Source organism: Polyodon spathula, chromosome 6 (genome assembly GCF_017654505.1).
Source record: "Polyodon spathula isolate WHYD16114869_AA chromosome 6, ASM1765450v1, whole genome shotgun sequence".
Lineage (NCBI taxonomy): Eukaryota > Metazoa > Chordata > Actinopteri > Acipenseriformes > Polyodontidae > Polyodon > Polyodon spathula.
In genome coordinates, this window is record NC_054539.1 from 34,156,072 (window position 1) to 34,172,360 (window position 16,289).

At 35.6% G+C, this 16,289-nt stretch overlaps 1 protein-coding gene across 1 annotated transcript in view; it reads right to left on the bottom strand.

The window, feature by feature from the left end:
• The window catches only part of lbr (lamin B receptor), a 36,462-nt gene extending 30,140 nt beyond the window's left edge, over positions 1–6,322 (bottom strand). Inside the window, exon 1 of the mRNA XM_041252776.1 lies at positions 6,184–6,322. The gene's annotated coding sequence lies outside the window, so the exon portion shown is untranslated. The remainder of the gene's footprint in view (positions 1–6,183) is intronic.
• Positions 6,323–16,289: the final 9,967 nt, after the last annotated feature.

The window sequence follows — 16,289 nt, forward strand, 5'->3', positions numbered from 1 at the left end:
CATCATGCAATACCATCAGAGAGGCATCTGATTGGCCCCAAATTTATTCTGCAGCATGACAACGACCCCAAACATACAGCAAAAGTCATTAAGAACTATCTTCAGCGTAAAGAAGAACAAGGAGTCCTGGAAGTGATGGTATGGCCCCCACAGAGCCCTGATCTCAACATCATCGAGTCTGTCTGGGATTACATGAAGAGAGAGAAGCAACTGAGGCTGCCTAAATCCACAGAAGAACTGTGGTTAGTTCTCCAAGATGTTTGGGCCAACCTACCTGCCGAGTTCCTTCAAAAACTGTGTGCAAGTGTACCTTGAAGAATTGATGCTGTTTTGAAGGCAAAGGGTGGTCACACCAAATATTGATTTGATGTAGATTTTTCTTCTGTTCACTCACTTTGCATTTTGTTAATTGATAAATATAAACTATTAACATGTCTATTTTTGAAAGCATTCTTACTTTACAGCATTTTTTCACACCTGCCTAAAACTTTTGCACAGTACTGTGTATGTGTATGTGTGTGTGTGTGTGTGTGTATATATATATATATATATATATATATATATATATATATATATATATATATATTATACACACATACACACACACACACACACACACACACAGTACCAGTCAAAAGTTTCAGTACACTTGCTGGAAACTGGGTTTATTTCATAATTGACAAGTTTCAGCATGAAATCACCCGACATGTCTTTCCAGCTCTTCTGTAGCAATTCCCAGAGATGTAGGGCACTTGTGGGTAGCTTTGCTTTGACTCTTCTGTCCAGTTCGTCCCATACAAGTTCTATGGGATTGAGGTCTGGAGACTGGGCAGGCCAGGTCATTAGATTGAGTTGTTCTTTATTTTCCTTTTTCGCCAGACAGTTCTTGCACAACTTTGAAGTGTGTTTCGGGTCACTATCTTGCTGAAGAACAAAGGACTGCCCAACTAGCCATAATCCTGATGGAATGGCATGCCTCTGAAGTATGCTATGATAGCCATGCTGGTTGAGCTTACCATGGACTTGGTAAAGATCACCAACTCTGTCACCAGCAAAGCAACCCCAGACCATGACACTGCCTCCTCCATGCTTGACAGTTGGAACCACACATGCAGAACTCATGCGCTCACCATCTCTGCATCTTACAAATACTCGGCGGTTAGACCCAAATATTTCAAATTTTGACTCATCGGTCCATAAGACTGACTTCCACTCCTCAAACGTCCAGTTTCTGTGTTTTTTGGCTCAGGCAAGTCTCTTCCTCTTATTCTTCCAGTTAGGCCAGCTTCACGCAATCTCCTCTGAACAGTTGATGTTGAAACATCTGTACTTCTAGTAGCATTTAGCTGAGCTTGTATTTCAGGGGCAGTTAATCGCCGGTTTCACAGACTTGAGACTCAAATGAATTTGTTCTCCGATTCTGAGGTCACCGTTGGCCTGCCTGAACTTGTTCGGTCCTCATGAGTGCCAGTTTCTTCAAATCATTTGATTGTCTTGACCACAGCAGTTAGACACTTGCAAAGTTCTTGCAACTTGTCTTAAAGATTGGCCTTCATTTCTTCAAGTAATTACAGACTGTCTTTTTTCTTTGCTTAACTGAACGTATTTTGCCATGTTCTGCTCCCTTACATTCAGGAATGACAAACCTGTGCCTATGCTACCTATATTTATAGTTATCATGGACCCTCACCTGTTAACAATAATTGGTGACAAAAGGTTAATTAGGTAACATGCGAGTTAACTCACAGAATATCTAACAAAGACACTTTTATACTTAGGCCAGTGTTCTAACACTGTGTTATACACATTTCAGACTTTTAACTGACTTGGGCTTCAGACTGAAATCCCCTTGCTTTGGGTGACCATTTCATTGAAATTGACAAGATTTACATTTTCATTTAAAAATTTAATTTTTGAATGCAATTCACTTATGATTATCAACTTATATAAGTACATGTATCATATAATTAAATATTAAGTGTTTATAAGCACAGATAATCATGAAAAACCTGGTTTCAAGCAGGTGTACTCAAACTTTTGAGTGTGTGTGTGTGTGTGTGTGTGTGTGTGTGTATATATGTATATATATATATATATATATATATATATATATATATATATATATATATATATATATATAAATAAGGAACCAAGATTTCAATTAACATATGCAATTGAAGCAAAACAAACTTTGTTGACACTTTTTTTTTGGGGGGGGGGGTTGATGTGTTCAATGAATAGGATATAGCTAGAATACTGGAATAGAATACATACCATAAATAGGTACTGTACTTGTAATTCTACTTTTAGTCACAATCTCATTGTTATTATTATTGCTAGTAGTGACAAATACTGTAATGAAAGAAAATCACAGAATAAAACAGTACTAATATTATTAATAATTTAGCTAATGCCTTTAACCAAGGTGACTTCCTTAACTTACTCCAGCAGCTTATATTGTTCATTTTGGATTGTCCTTTTACTATAGCAAACAAAAGGCTATTAAAAGGGTTATTATAGCGACAGTGTACTGTATTTAGTATTTGACTTATATGCTTAATACACTACACTTGCACATTTTAATATATAATTTGCACATTTGTTATTTTTCACCATCCATAGTATTCAACATTTAACAAAGGGGTATAAAGAAGTTTGATTCAGAATCCAATATTACCCCTTACAAAAAAAATAACATACTGCAACTATACTTGTGCCAGAATTGTCTGGTTTTAGTATACTATTGGTACCATTATTCTATCCTGTTTTGGTACAAGTATACTTGCAGTATACAACTTTGTATATTCTTTTTGTAAATAATGCAATGTAGTTCTTAAATATTGGACATTTCTTAGATTGTATCTTACTTCTCGTTTGCATACCTGCATTGTCTCTTGCTAGATATGCACCTCCAGATTCTGACAAATACTTTTAGAAAACCAGGAGCAACTTCTGCTCTGGATCAAAAAGCTGTAATGCTCTGCGGCTGCCCGCCTAAATGTGGATAACCATCAAAAAACTAGTAGAAACTAACTAAAACACAAGTCAGGGAAAACCAAATGGAAATCTGGAAAAAGTATGGATTTTTGATGTTGAAAAAGTGTATGAACCCTGAGATACTGTACCTATATTGAGTAAGAAACTAAATGAGGTCAGTGGCAGCTGTCTGGGACACACTTGCTGGGCTGGACACCTTATAGGGCCATTGTACAAAATCCCTGGTAGGCCCACTACGTGATGTATGTATGGGTACTCTAGTTAGATTACATAGAAGCAACCTAACAATAGTAAATCATCACCCCAGTACTACTGGATTATGAATAGTATTTGACTGTACTGGAGTTTTAAAATAATGTTATTCACTCACATGTCCAGTAGTAAGCTTTGTGTCAAAAAGCAACAAAAGCCACTTTTTTTGTTTTTTTTCCTCCAGAGTGATAGACAACCGATAGACCAAGATAAGCTGAGAAGGCCTGAGCCAGCAGACTTTGCTCTATTGAACCAGACTGCACTGAATGCTGGCACAGGCAACAAGTACAGTACAGTAGAACTTGCTTTTACCAACATAAGAACATAAGAAAGTTTACAAACGAGAGGAGGCCATTCGGCCCATCTTGCTCGTTTGGTTGTTAGTAGCTTATTGATCCCAAAATCTCATCAAGCAGCTTCTTGAAGGATCCCAGGGTGTCAGCTTCAACAACATTACTGGGGAGTTGATTCCAGACCCTCACAATTCTCTGTGTAAAAAAGTGCCTCCTATTTTCTGTTCTGAATGCCTCTTTGTTTAAACTCCATTTGTGACCCCTGGTCCTTGTTTCTTTTTTCAGGCTGAAAAAGTCCCTTGGATCAACACTGTCAATACCTTTTAGAATTTTGAATGCTTGAATTAGGTCGCCGCGTAGTCTTCTTTGTTCAAGACTGAACAGATTCAATTCTTTTAGCCTGTCTGCATATGACATGCCTTTTAAGCCCGGAATAATTCTGGTCGCTCTTCTTTGCACTCTTTCTAGAGCAGCAATATCTTTTTTATAGTGAGGTGACCAGAACTGCACACAATATTCAAGATGAGGTCTTACTAGTGCATTGTACAGTTTTAACATTACTTCCCTTGATTTAAATTCAACACTTTTCACAATGTATCCGAGCATCTTGTTAGCCTTTTTTATAGCTTCCCCACATTGTCTAGATGAAGACACAGATCCAAGAAAAGTTCTCTTTTATAAGCCTATTTTGATATGCTATTTTCAGGCAACACACTTTTAAAAATATTTATTTTACAAAAATATAACAAAAAACGTTGTCAAGTAAAAAAAAAAAATACATATAAAATAGCAAAAATTGTATGCTCCCTGAAAACAATATTTGAAAGCAAAAGGTTAACACAAGCAAATGGCAGAAGCAGCCTTGTATGTTATGTGCTTGTGGTAACAGTTTAAATGACCTGTATTTGTTCATGCCACTGTAGGTCACACTCAAAGCTTGTTCCTTTTTCATTTTTTAAGTTTACATAAGAGCATGAACCACAAAGTGCCATCGCGTAGGTATAGTAATTAGAAAAGAAAAAATAACATAAATTAGGCATCATAAATATTTGCTCCATGAATCACTGTCTAAACGGTGGTATAATGCACATTGCATAATAGGTGAGGCTACACAATAACATGCATTAGAAGGCATGCAGACAAATGCATATTCTACAACAATAAATTGTATAAAACAAGTAAAACGCATTGGGCCGAGTACAACCCCTATGGCAACAATTATGGGAACGATTGAAAATCTAAAATTAACCAGTTTTATACACATCTGTCCATTGTCTTGTAACAGAATGAAAGTGCAGGTTGCAGCAACGCACTTTACTTTTATCACTAAAAACCGATATTAAAACATTTCACGTGCTTTGTTTTTGTACCGTGGCACCTTCATGCACTTGTGGAAAAGTACCATAATCAGAAATTACATCATACAACAACGTACTGTACATTAGTAACCGAATGAAAATATAACTCATCTCATATCTCAAATAAACTCGTGAATCCCTACAATTAGAAAACAACGGAAATGCATCAACTTATGTTCTTGCGGTTAATATGTATTTCTAATTTAACCCATTATATATATATATATATATATATATATATATATATATATATATATATATATATATATATAGGATATATTGTTTAATTTGTAGCATTGCGTCAAAACGGACTCAAACGCAAGCCTTGCCAGACATCCAACCAGATACGATTACGTTTCTAAGGCTAATTTTACAGAGAAATATACAAAACCATAAAACATTTCCGTATTCAATTTTAAGATATTATTCGTTAAAAATAAATCAAACCACAAAAGCATAGCTTTACCAATGCGATTTTGTAGAAAATGCACTGCTCCTTTAATGAGCGACATTCTGTGACAACAAAATGGAGGGAAAACGTCATATATTCAAATAACAAGCTTACCGAAAAAAATATAAAAGTAAATACTTTAAATTTAGTTACATGTTGAAATACATTTTTTAGTAAATTAGCGAAAACCATACAAGTCCATTTTTCAGTTTTGGCGAAATAGGAAATACTACTATTTTATTTTGTTTTAATACCTTATGACCACCACTAATAAATATTGCGCTCTCTCTCTCTCGCTCTCTGTCTCTCTCTCTCTCTCTCTCTCTCTCTCTCTCTCTCTCTCTCTCTCTCTCTCTCTCTATATATATATATATATATATATATATATATATATATATATATATATATATATAGCTGGCATATTTATTCTTTCGCCACAAAGCACAAGGGTTAAACTATTTTGTTAACAACAAAACAAATACAAAGAGACCAAAAACTACTTATCGACACACTGTACCGACACACTGTAACACATGGAAACGCTCATGATGTTAGGAAGCTTAAATAGTTAATAACAAAATCCCAAAACTGCGAAATACACCACGCGCAGGACGTGTGTATGAAAACAACCGCAGCTAACATACCAAAATAAGTATTACATAAACTACATGCACTTTTTTCTAGTTTCAGTTTTGAGAAAAATAAGGCCGTTAAACTCAACATTACTAGTACTACAAGGCTAACAAGATAACAAATGTTGTAAATAATAATTAAAATGCTTTAAATATGCCCAAGTACAGTCTATGCGCTAGGTACAAAGCTGTGTACTTACCTTGTTTACACGTAGAAATCAGGTGAACAAATTATTATTTAAAATAATAATAATACGTTTAAAAAAAACGGCACTACTACGTTCCTCCCTTACAGTGAGCCCCTACTGGCAACGATGGCGCGAAGTATTCTGATTGGCTCTTAATAAATTATTAAAAAATTATGTGCTTATATGATTGGTCATATTGAGATTATACACCATTGTGGATTGATGACGATAGCGTCTCCCGCCCACTGTTACTTGCGTTGCTGTTGATTTCTTTTATGAGTGACACAAAATGGACGCAAAGAGTTGACCGGTTTCTAAAACAGGATAACACCCACCCAAAATCTGCTTCTGTTTATGCTAATTAACCTATAGCACCAGCTTTTAAAATGTAGAGCGTTTGGATAGGAATGCTTGATACAAAGTGCGTGCGTTTAGTATTACACAGCTTTGAGCATTGCTAGACAAGAGAGTCGATGCCAAAAACCAGGGGCATAATTAGTACTGCGAGCTTTTTATGGTTATTCTAACAACCTCAGTGTACAACAAAAATAAACTGCTGCTCGACCGAATTGCATGGGAACAGGAGGGATTACATACATGCACTTATTTTAACCCCATGGCAAACGCAAAGTCCAGCAAACACCTTTGCTAAATATATATTTTTGACAGTAGTTCTCGAACTGTACGTAGTTACAAAAACATTTGAGAGTGACTTAGTTGATTTTGAATTTAAAAAAAAGTCTCGTTCTTTTACTATTGAAATATATCTAACTGGTCATGAAGGGTATTAAAAGTCGATTTCAGTTTAAAACCCAGTAAGGACTTTATTTTTATTTACTTATTTTTTCAGAGCATTACAGAACCAAGGTATCCACTTGGGTTGCATCAACCAATTATTTTGAGTCTCTGGGATAACCGTAATGGATGGTGATGTAATCCAGGGTGAGTCACTACCATTAGGGTGCCTTTTGCACCTTCTAAAAACATTGAAAAGCAACATGCATTTTTTTTTTCAATAAATGTTTCTTATTAGAAAAATATACCAAAACACCTTTGCTGAGCTTAAAAGAAAACATGCGAGTAAAAAGCAAAAAATCCCTGTCTAAAATATATTTTGCGTCAACCATGTGACATAAGCAGTAATTTGACAAAGTGTTCAAGCTGTTTAAATGTCAAGAAATGCAGTTCTTGAAACAAAATAACTTGTCAAAGGACTCACTTTTTATTTAAATACTATTGCAGAATCCACAAACTGCACTTTGAAGCACTACATTTGTATAGAAAAGTTTTAGATAGCAGTATCATTTCCACAATAATATTTGGGATGGATCATTCTCTTCCCTTTTGTCAATCAACAAAATTATAAAACATAAAATAAGATATTCTGGAGTAATATATTTGCAAGTAACATAGTTGACATCAGATTAACAGTAGATAAAAGTAACATAATTGAAGGGACAATCAGTGCAATGGCTATTCATTTTTAACATGTGTTCACATAAACAGTATAAAGCTTTCGTAATCACAAATGTCACTGTGATACCATTAGACACTTTTTGCCTTTAGATGAGTTGCAGCAAACATAATTGTGTCTTAACTTGTTGTTGAATCTGAGGAATTAAGCTAAACAATTATATTCATTAATAGGGGAATTATTGTTTACTTAGTCCAATAAAAGGTATCACCTCTCCTTCTCGTTGCCTAATAAATTATTATAAAAATTCAAATACATGCTGTATGCATTTTCTCATACTGTAGCCTAACCAATGGGGTCTTGAGAGGCTTAAACCTCCCCAAAATGTACCTTAGCCTCCCATACAGCCCCCAAAACAAAACTGCTAAGTCAGACTTCTCTTTTACCGAAAGTGAAGCCATATTGCCTAACACTAACCTAAGCAAGCACAGAGAGGGCCAGCTTTTCACATGTGAAAATATATTGACACACCTCTACCTCACCTTAGACATGCTTGCAGGTGTTTTCATGTCTATTCCTTCTTCATGATAAGGTCACATGCTATAGATCATGTGATCTGTAGGATAATCCACTGTTTTGCAGGGGGAGTAACAGGGTTGATAGTGCATTTATGGACAGCATTAATTAAATATCTTAATTTATGTTAATTAATATTTATTGATTGTGTAAATATATAGTTGAGAAACAATGAACTGAGTTGAAATTGAAATTGTATAAATTTATTAGCATTTAGTGGGTTTTTTCCTAAAAGAATTAAGAAAAAAGATGAATAGGGACATTGCTAAACGCACCATTTCACTTAAAAAAATAAGCATGATTTTCACTTAATTCTTTATAGTGTATTTTGTCTAGAGCTTGCAAATATGAATCACAATACTTTATTATGCATCAATTAGTATCAGTAAAATCAGTTTTACCAAAATAAGGCCTTGGGACACAAAATGGCAGACAACATTAGGTTGCTATCATAACCCTAGTTCCTTGAAATAGAAATGTAACCATTACGAATGGGATATATCTCTTATAGTCCAAATTACCTGAGCACTTATATCAAAGCTGCTCCTTTATGAGCCCCATGTGCGTCAGACATCATCTCCACCCCCAGGATATAAATACAAGTGACGCAAAAGAGGCTCGCCGCCATTTTCTTTTCAGGCCTGCTGTGTTGGAGTGAAAGCAGTGACCTTGAAGATTAATTGTTGCATTTCTATATCAGGGAACCAGGGTTATGATAATAACCTAATGTTCCCTTTTAAGTATGAAATGTAACCATTACCGAAACAGTTACAGATGTGCCAAAAAGGAAGATAAACTGTCTTTAGCATTGTGGCCGAGAACCGATAAGTGTTCACGGCATATAGTCCACAGTACAGTGAGGGAGAGCCCTCATGCAGTGTATATGCTGCACAGTAACACCGAGTAACCTCAGCATTTAACACCAGAAGTCCAAAGAGGTGTGCGGCTAACTACACAAGAACTTAAAGTGGAACGTAATAAAAATGTGCTAAAGAGTAGAATGAGTGGCTGCTCTTAACATTCTGGTCTCAAATCATTTAGTCGGTAGAATCTGGTAATAGTTTGAGGTGTGGCACGTACTGCAGTGTTACAAATGCCTGCGACAGATGTGCCCTGGAATAACACCCAAGAGGGTTAGGGTTAGGGTTAGGGTTAAATAAAATGGGCCTTGGACCTGCGGCCGCAAACCCTAGGACTGCTGGCTTGCAGGGGCTTGCGCCTGTGGCTGCTGCTGGGGAGCAGGGAGCTGGTAATTGTGGTATCCTCCGTGCTGCGCACCCTGAAAGCGGTTTTGCACATTAGCCCTAGCAGGGGCTGTATGAGCCTGCGCCTGCTTCTGGAGCTGATGGTACCTGTTTCACCATTGCTTTGCCAGTTCATAGGCTGGGGGCTTCTGCTGGGAGGACGTGTTGACAACTCCTTGGAAGTTTCTGTTTGGCGAGAGCGCTTTAGCATCTCATCCACTGGTGAGCAAACATAACAGGGTGTTCCGGGTACATCAGCAATGACATCTTGTATTTGTCAGGTACTCCTGATTAAGCTTAACCAGTGGGATGAGGGCATGTGGTCAGTGGATACAGCCTTAATGGCTGGTATGTGCCTTGCAAGGCACTGTGTGTGTGTGTGTGTGTGTGTGTGTGTGTGTGTGTGTGTGTGTATATATATATATATATATATATATATATATATATATATATATATATATATATATATCATAGATAGCTGCCCTTTTATATAGATATAATATAATATATATATATATATATATATATATATATATATATATATATATATATATATATATATATATATATATATATATATATAGAGAGTGGCAGAGCGGAGCATGATGAGAGATACTGTTTTGGCCAGTGGCACCTATGTAAATATTTTCAGACACTGTAACTAAATGCAAATAGTTGTGTAAATGCTGTATTGGCTTGCCCTGTTTCCCCTGTACCTGTTCCATGTGATTTTGGTGAATCTTAACACACACCCCTTGTGCTTCCTTGTGTGTCTGGTTTGATTTCTGTCTCTACTAACAAAGAGCTTCTAAACTTGAAATTGGGTTCCTGTCTCTTCATCCTGAACCATGCATATCTCTCTCTCTCTCTCTCTCTCTCTCTCTCTCTCTCTCTATATATATATATATATATACATATACACACACTCACACAAAAACACTACTGTGCAAAAGTCTTAAACATGTTGCATTTTTCTACTCTGATCCATTATGAGTATCAACAATTTACTCAAAAAGTCTCCACTAGTGTTTTCTACTATTATAACAACCTTGCCTTGCATAAAGAAGGAAAAACCTTGAGTGAAATAGCTTGCATGACTCAATTTTCATAGTGTGGTATCCAAAAGCAGAATCTACAGAGAAACATCATCTGTAATTGACAAACCCAGGACTGGAAGACCCATAAAGCTGTCTAACAAGGATGAGTAATACTTGAACAGAACTGGCAGAAGGCACAAGGGTCATTGTCTATCCATCAACAGTGCAAAGCACCTTTGACCATTGTTCCATAGTCCAATTTCTGTGTTCTTCCGATATTTGCCCCTTTCTTAACAGAGGTATTCTTACTGCAACACATCCTTTTCTGATTTCAAGAGTTACCTTCTGTGACAAGGTAGCTGAGTGGATGTAGGTGCAGCGGTGATGCATTTTTACATGCTTGTTTGTTTGTTTTTTTCTAAAACTACACATTTGGGATCTATATAGTGAATGGATGTGAATAGTGTGGACAATTTATGGAAATTAGTTTAATAGCTACACTAATTTTTAACCAACCATTCCTTAAAACAGTTCTTAATTTTGTGAAAAGGTGTCCAGTGCCAGTTCTTCTGTACTGCAAGACAGAGTTACACCCTTTATTGTGTTTTTTTTTTTCCAGATTTGTTTAAGTTTCTTACATCTGCTGTTTTTGTTTTATAGACTATTTTCACTTTTCAGTAATGGGACCCATCTGCTGTCCATAGAAAACTATGGGTCAAGCAGTCATTACCTTCAATACAGGACATAATCTCACAGTTAACTGGCAGGATAAATGTGCTTCACAAGAGTCAAATTGAAAATTAAGCTTGGAAAATAAAAGAGAAATACAGCAATACAAAAAGGAACTGCTAATGTTGTTTTGCTTTGAGAGGAAATATGTGTAAACATGTTTTAGCATGTTTTAACCCCCTTAAGGAAGCTAAGAGTTTTGTGTGTTGCGGATGTGTTTGCAAACAAAAAGAAAAACTATTTGAAAAAAATTCAGTGTTACTGGTGTATTTACAGTGAGTTGTTTACTACTGGTACTGTTGTATTACTATTATGTTTCCTTTAATATAACTAGTGTAAACCACCCAAGAGTCCAGTCCAGGGATAAATAATAAAACACATTTGCTTGAAATTATATATATATATATATATATATATATATATATATATATATATATATATATATATATATATATATATATATATAAATAATCATCGCTTAAGCATTTGTCCATCCATACCATAACATGTAACTTGACCTGCACATTTTTACACAGACGATACTCAAATCTATATTAATTCTAAACCTGATATCAGTGTAGTTGTCTCTGCCTTAACTGCCTGTATCTCTGATATAAAAAGTTGGATGTCGCAACATGTTTTACACCTTAACTGTGGCAAGACTGAGGTAATGCTGTTAGGTACTCCCCGCCAGCTAAGTAAAACCAGTACTTTAAATCTGTCTGTTGATGGAACCATGCTTGAGTTCAGATCTAAGATGAAAAATTTGGGTGTGATTTTCGATCCTGAGTTAACTTTTAACTCGCATGTACTGAATACTGACAAGGTTTCTTTTTTTCACCTTAGAAATATTGCCAGACTGCATCCCATGCTTTCTCTTTTTCTTTCTCCATGCTTATCAGGTTTAGAATTGATTTTAAAATTTTATTGCTGACATATAAGGCTGTTCATGGGCTAGCGCAGACTTCTGTCAGATCTTTTACCTTTTTACACTCCCACTCGCAACCTTTGCTCTGCTAATCTCAGACTGCTGCATGTCCCGCCAGCTCACCTGTGCTCTATGGGCGACAAGGCCTTCTGTTGCTATGCCTCCAAATTATGAAACTCTATTCCACTAGAGATCAGAGACTCTGCTTCTTTGTGTGTTTTTAAAGTTAATTTAAAGACTTATTTTTTTAGAAAGGCGTTTTTATGATTGTTTTATCTCCTGTGTTTCTTTTATGCATAATCTGTTTATTTATTGCTGTACTATTAATTGAAGTGCTCTGAGGTGACTGCTTTTAATGGGCACTATACAAAATAAAGTTCATTATTATTATTATTATTGCATATTGAATATAATGATTTAATGTTAAATATGTTCCAGGTTGCAGGCCGTGTTCATCTTCTATTGCATTGTGACACATTCCTGCCATGTTTTTCATGTATCTAGATGTAACAGGGCGTAGGCTGGATGCAAACTGGAGATCCCACATGCTGCAATAGAGTGTCTTAAAGAGAAAGTATCGGGGTTACGACAAAGATAGTGTTAAATGCGTTGTGTTGCTAGAACTGTTTAAGTAACGTACCTGTAATTTTTATTTCCATCGTTAACATCGTGACAACTTTTTACACATAACTTTAAAGTCTGTTTCAAAGCTCATTTCAAAATGTCCGCTGTAGTGCACTGGGTTTCTAAATCACTTCAGGAAGTGCTCTGGCTTTTCTGTTCTGTGCCACATCATAGCCCATTATTGCTGTGTTACCTGTTTGACAATGTGGGCAATAATCCTTACACTACTTGTAGCAACAGTGTGCTAGTTCACTGCATAGTTCACACACCCTAGTCTCGTATCTTGTAAATAACTTTGTGATTGTGGTCCACTATGAAAGTCGCTATATAAAAATAATTATTACTACTATTACTAATATACAGGCCATAAAATTAAATAATTATTTTCCTATGAGTATTAATCTACATGAATTCCCCATCTGTTGGTAAGATAGCTGTAACTGCAGTATAATTTATATGCAAAGTATGCCCTCTAGTTTTAACATTGCACACTTCATGACAGTCAAGTACTGTACTTTCAACATTTAACCCATTCTTCATTTAACTCAAAGTGCATCCTTCACATTGGTTTAAGTACTCTTTTTTTCTCTAGTCCTCATCTGTACAATAAGCCAAATTATCCACAAACAGTAATAGCCGATTCAGACACATACGAAAATGTACAGCTGTATTACCTGCATTACATTGCTGAGAGTAGCGTTTTCCTGCAAAAGTGACTTTTATTAAAAACACTGGAAACTGACCCTCTGCTTCTTTACACAAATTATATATGTGCAACAAAACAGTCATATTATTTTGTGTGCAAATAATTTTGAATATGACTTCTTTATATACAGCAGCAAATTGTACAAAGGCACTGTAGGTGAGTAGACCTTGGTGCAAACAAAACATATATAGAAAGGGTTAACAATAATTATAGGATTCTGTTATGTTCACTGCTTTTGCCCACCTGCATTTAGTATTGTCTAAAATGTCACCTGGTTCTTGGAAACCTGAGCCAAGGTTATTATTAAACACTTTGATCCAGAGAATTCTAGGTGGTTTAAGTAATGTAATGGTTCATATATAGCTACGGACAAAAGTTTCGCATCACCCTGTAGAATGAACTAATTTTGCTTTGTAAAGTCGAATGAAACCTGCTGAATAATGTTACATTAACATATTGAATTCCATGCTGCTTTATAGTTTTCCATATACCTAATGCAAAACTGACAAATTTAAAAATGTGACATTTCTAAATCTAACATGAAATACTGTACTACTATTATGGATTCCAGTAGACTTATGCAATATCATTTTATAGTTTCTTTGATTTAATCGCAGTACTAATCAAATAATCTGTGTTTTTAAATTTGGTAGGTGGGATATGAATGACAGAACTTGACCTTTATCCAAAATTCAGAAAGCGTTCAGTCATATTCACTAGGAGGCTGTTATAAAATCAATCTTCCCAAATAAGAAAAAAAAAAACAGTTGATTGCCAGAGAAACAGATGTCTTCTGCTACCTACTCATTAGGGGCTCAGCATAACAGTCTAATTACATAGGGCTATACCAAGGAATCCCAATGCTAAACACACCAGTGATAAGACCATATGTCTAAAGTACAGACCAAGCTGCATTATCTTTATATAAAAGGACATCTGTGGCATTGGAGGAATAATAGGGTTGCTATATGGCATGAAATATTAGCTTCAAATGTTCTACTGATTAAAGAATCCTCCTCCAGCATAAAATTGAAAATAATGGGCAACTGAAAACTGATTGAATGGTTCCTTCAGGTAATTTGTGACAGCAAAGCCTGCTGTACAGAATTGCCCTCAATCATCATTTGTCTTTCTTATTAAACACCTGTAATTTGTACAGTTTTGAATATGGAGTCAACAGTCAATCCTACATCAAAGCCTATCAGATCTAAAACGCAAACATACAGCTTTTTAGATAATACTGAATAACTGTCAATGATGCCATTCACATAGCAAATCCATCAGTTATGTGAGGGCTAGCCCAGTTCCACAGAACATGTTACATATTGCAGGGGATTTAAATTTTGTTGTTCAATCACAAGGCTCACTTACCTATGAAATGTCTAGACCATTTATAAATTTAAGCAGGTGCAAGTCTCCATGAGGAAATGCAATCTATGAGTGAAAGGGTAAATACCTTTTTACGTAGTGCAGATGTCTGCATGCACTACACAGGGGTGTTTTCAGTATACTGTAAATACCTATCAAACTTGCATCCCACCCAGTTGCTACAGTTTTTGTTCTCTCAGAATTCCTCACAGAACCTTTGCCCACTAAATAGAAATGATGTTACGTACGTTCGTAAAACCAAGGCACAAACATATGAACATTAAATTGTGTGTTTCTATAATACACGTTACTTACTGTTACTACATTGTATAATCTATTATATTGGTGTTATTTAGATTAAAAATAGTGTGAATTATAATGAACTTACCTGTTTAGCAGTCTTATCTGCCTATCAGATAGGACCAGTTCCAAATTGGAGGAGCTCAGATTTCAAGCAAATACAATAAATACTTCCGGAGACACAGACCAGTCAGATAGACCAGTGCTCCTCAGAAGCCTTTGAGTTCTCAAAACCTTGTATTGGTTCATTGTCCTTTAGCAACTGAGGCAATCAAAGGTTTAAGAAAACATGATTTTATGCAACAGATTATAAACACATTTTAGTATTTGCAAAGTTTAGAATGTTTATTTTGGTAACTGTTGTATAGCCTAAAATAATTCAAATAATCACTCAAATGTATGGATAAGCAGTTCTACAAGATTTTTTACTCTCACTCTAAATAGACTTTGGTTTAAGTTGCAAGTACAAATCTAAAATGTCTCACCATTGTTTGTCAATTTAAGTTCTAAATAAATTAAATGTCAAAAGCCAACCTATTGCAAGTGCCCAGGAAATTATTACACACTGAAGGCGATAGTATTCTATTGCTGTGCATCTTAACTTTGGAACTTTTGTTTTGGTTGACCATGGGGTTAAAAGTCAAACCTCAGAGAAGCTGCTATTTCTTTTCTGCTAATTAAATACAATGAGTAACTGAATAAACATTTTCTTTTTACAGTCAGAAGAGTAACCTACAACAAGCCTGTCTGTTTTAAATTTGAAATTAACCAATCAGGATGCAGTGATTACATTTGCATTTCAACTGAGGTAGTATTGTTTGAAAAAAGTGCTAGTTGCGGCTATGTTTCTTGTGCCTTCCTTCCTGTCTCTCAGCTGCTAAACGCACAGCTTGCATCTCAGTTTTCAGTTTCCGCAGATGTTAGATTCAAGCTGCAGATTCATTAATTCTTCACATTTAGGTTATAATAAAATATTAATCCTTGGTAACTTTCTACTACATTCTGTCCTTGGTTTTGCTTTCTATGGCCGGTTTGTTTACATTCTTTAAAGATATTTCAGATACAGGCACACAAGTTTCCTCCCCTGCTTCAGGGTGATGGCTGTGATCTGGCCTCAAGATGATGCATTTTGACTATTTCGTTGTTAAAACCTATTCTATTAAATTTCCTCTGTTGATAGTGTCATTAATAA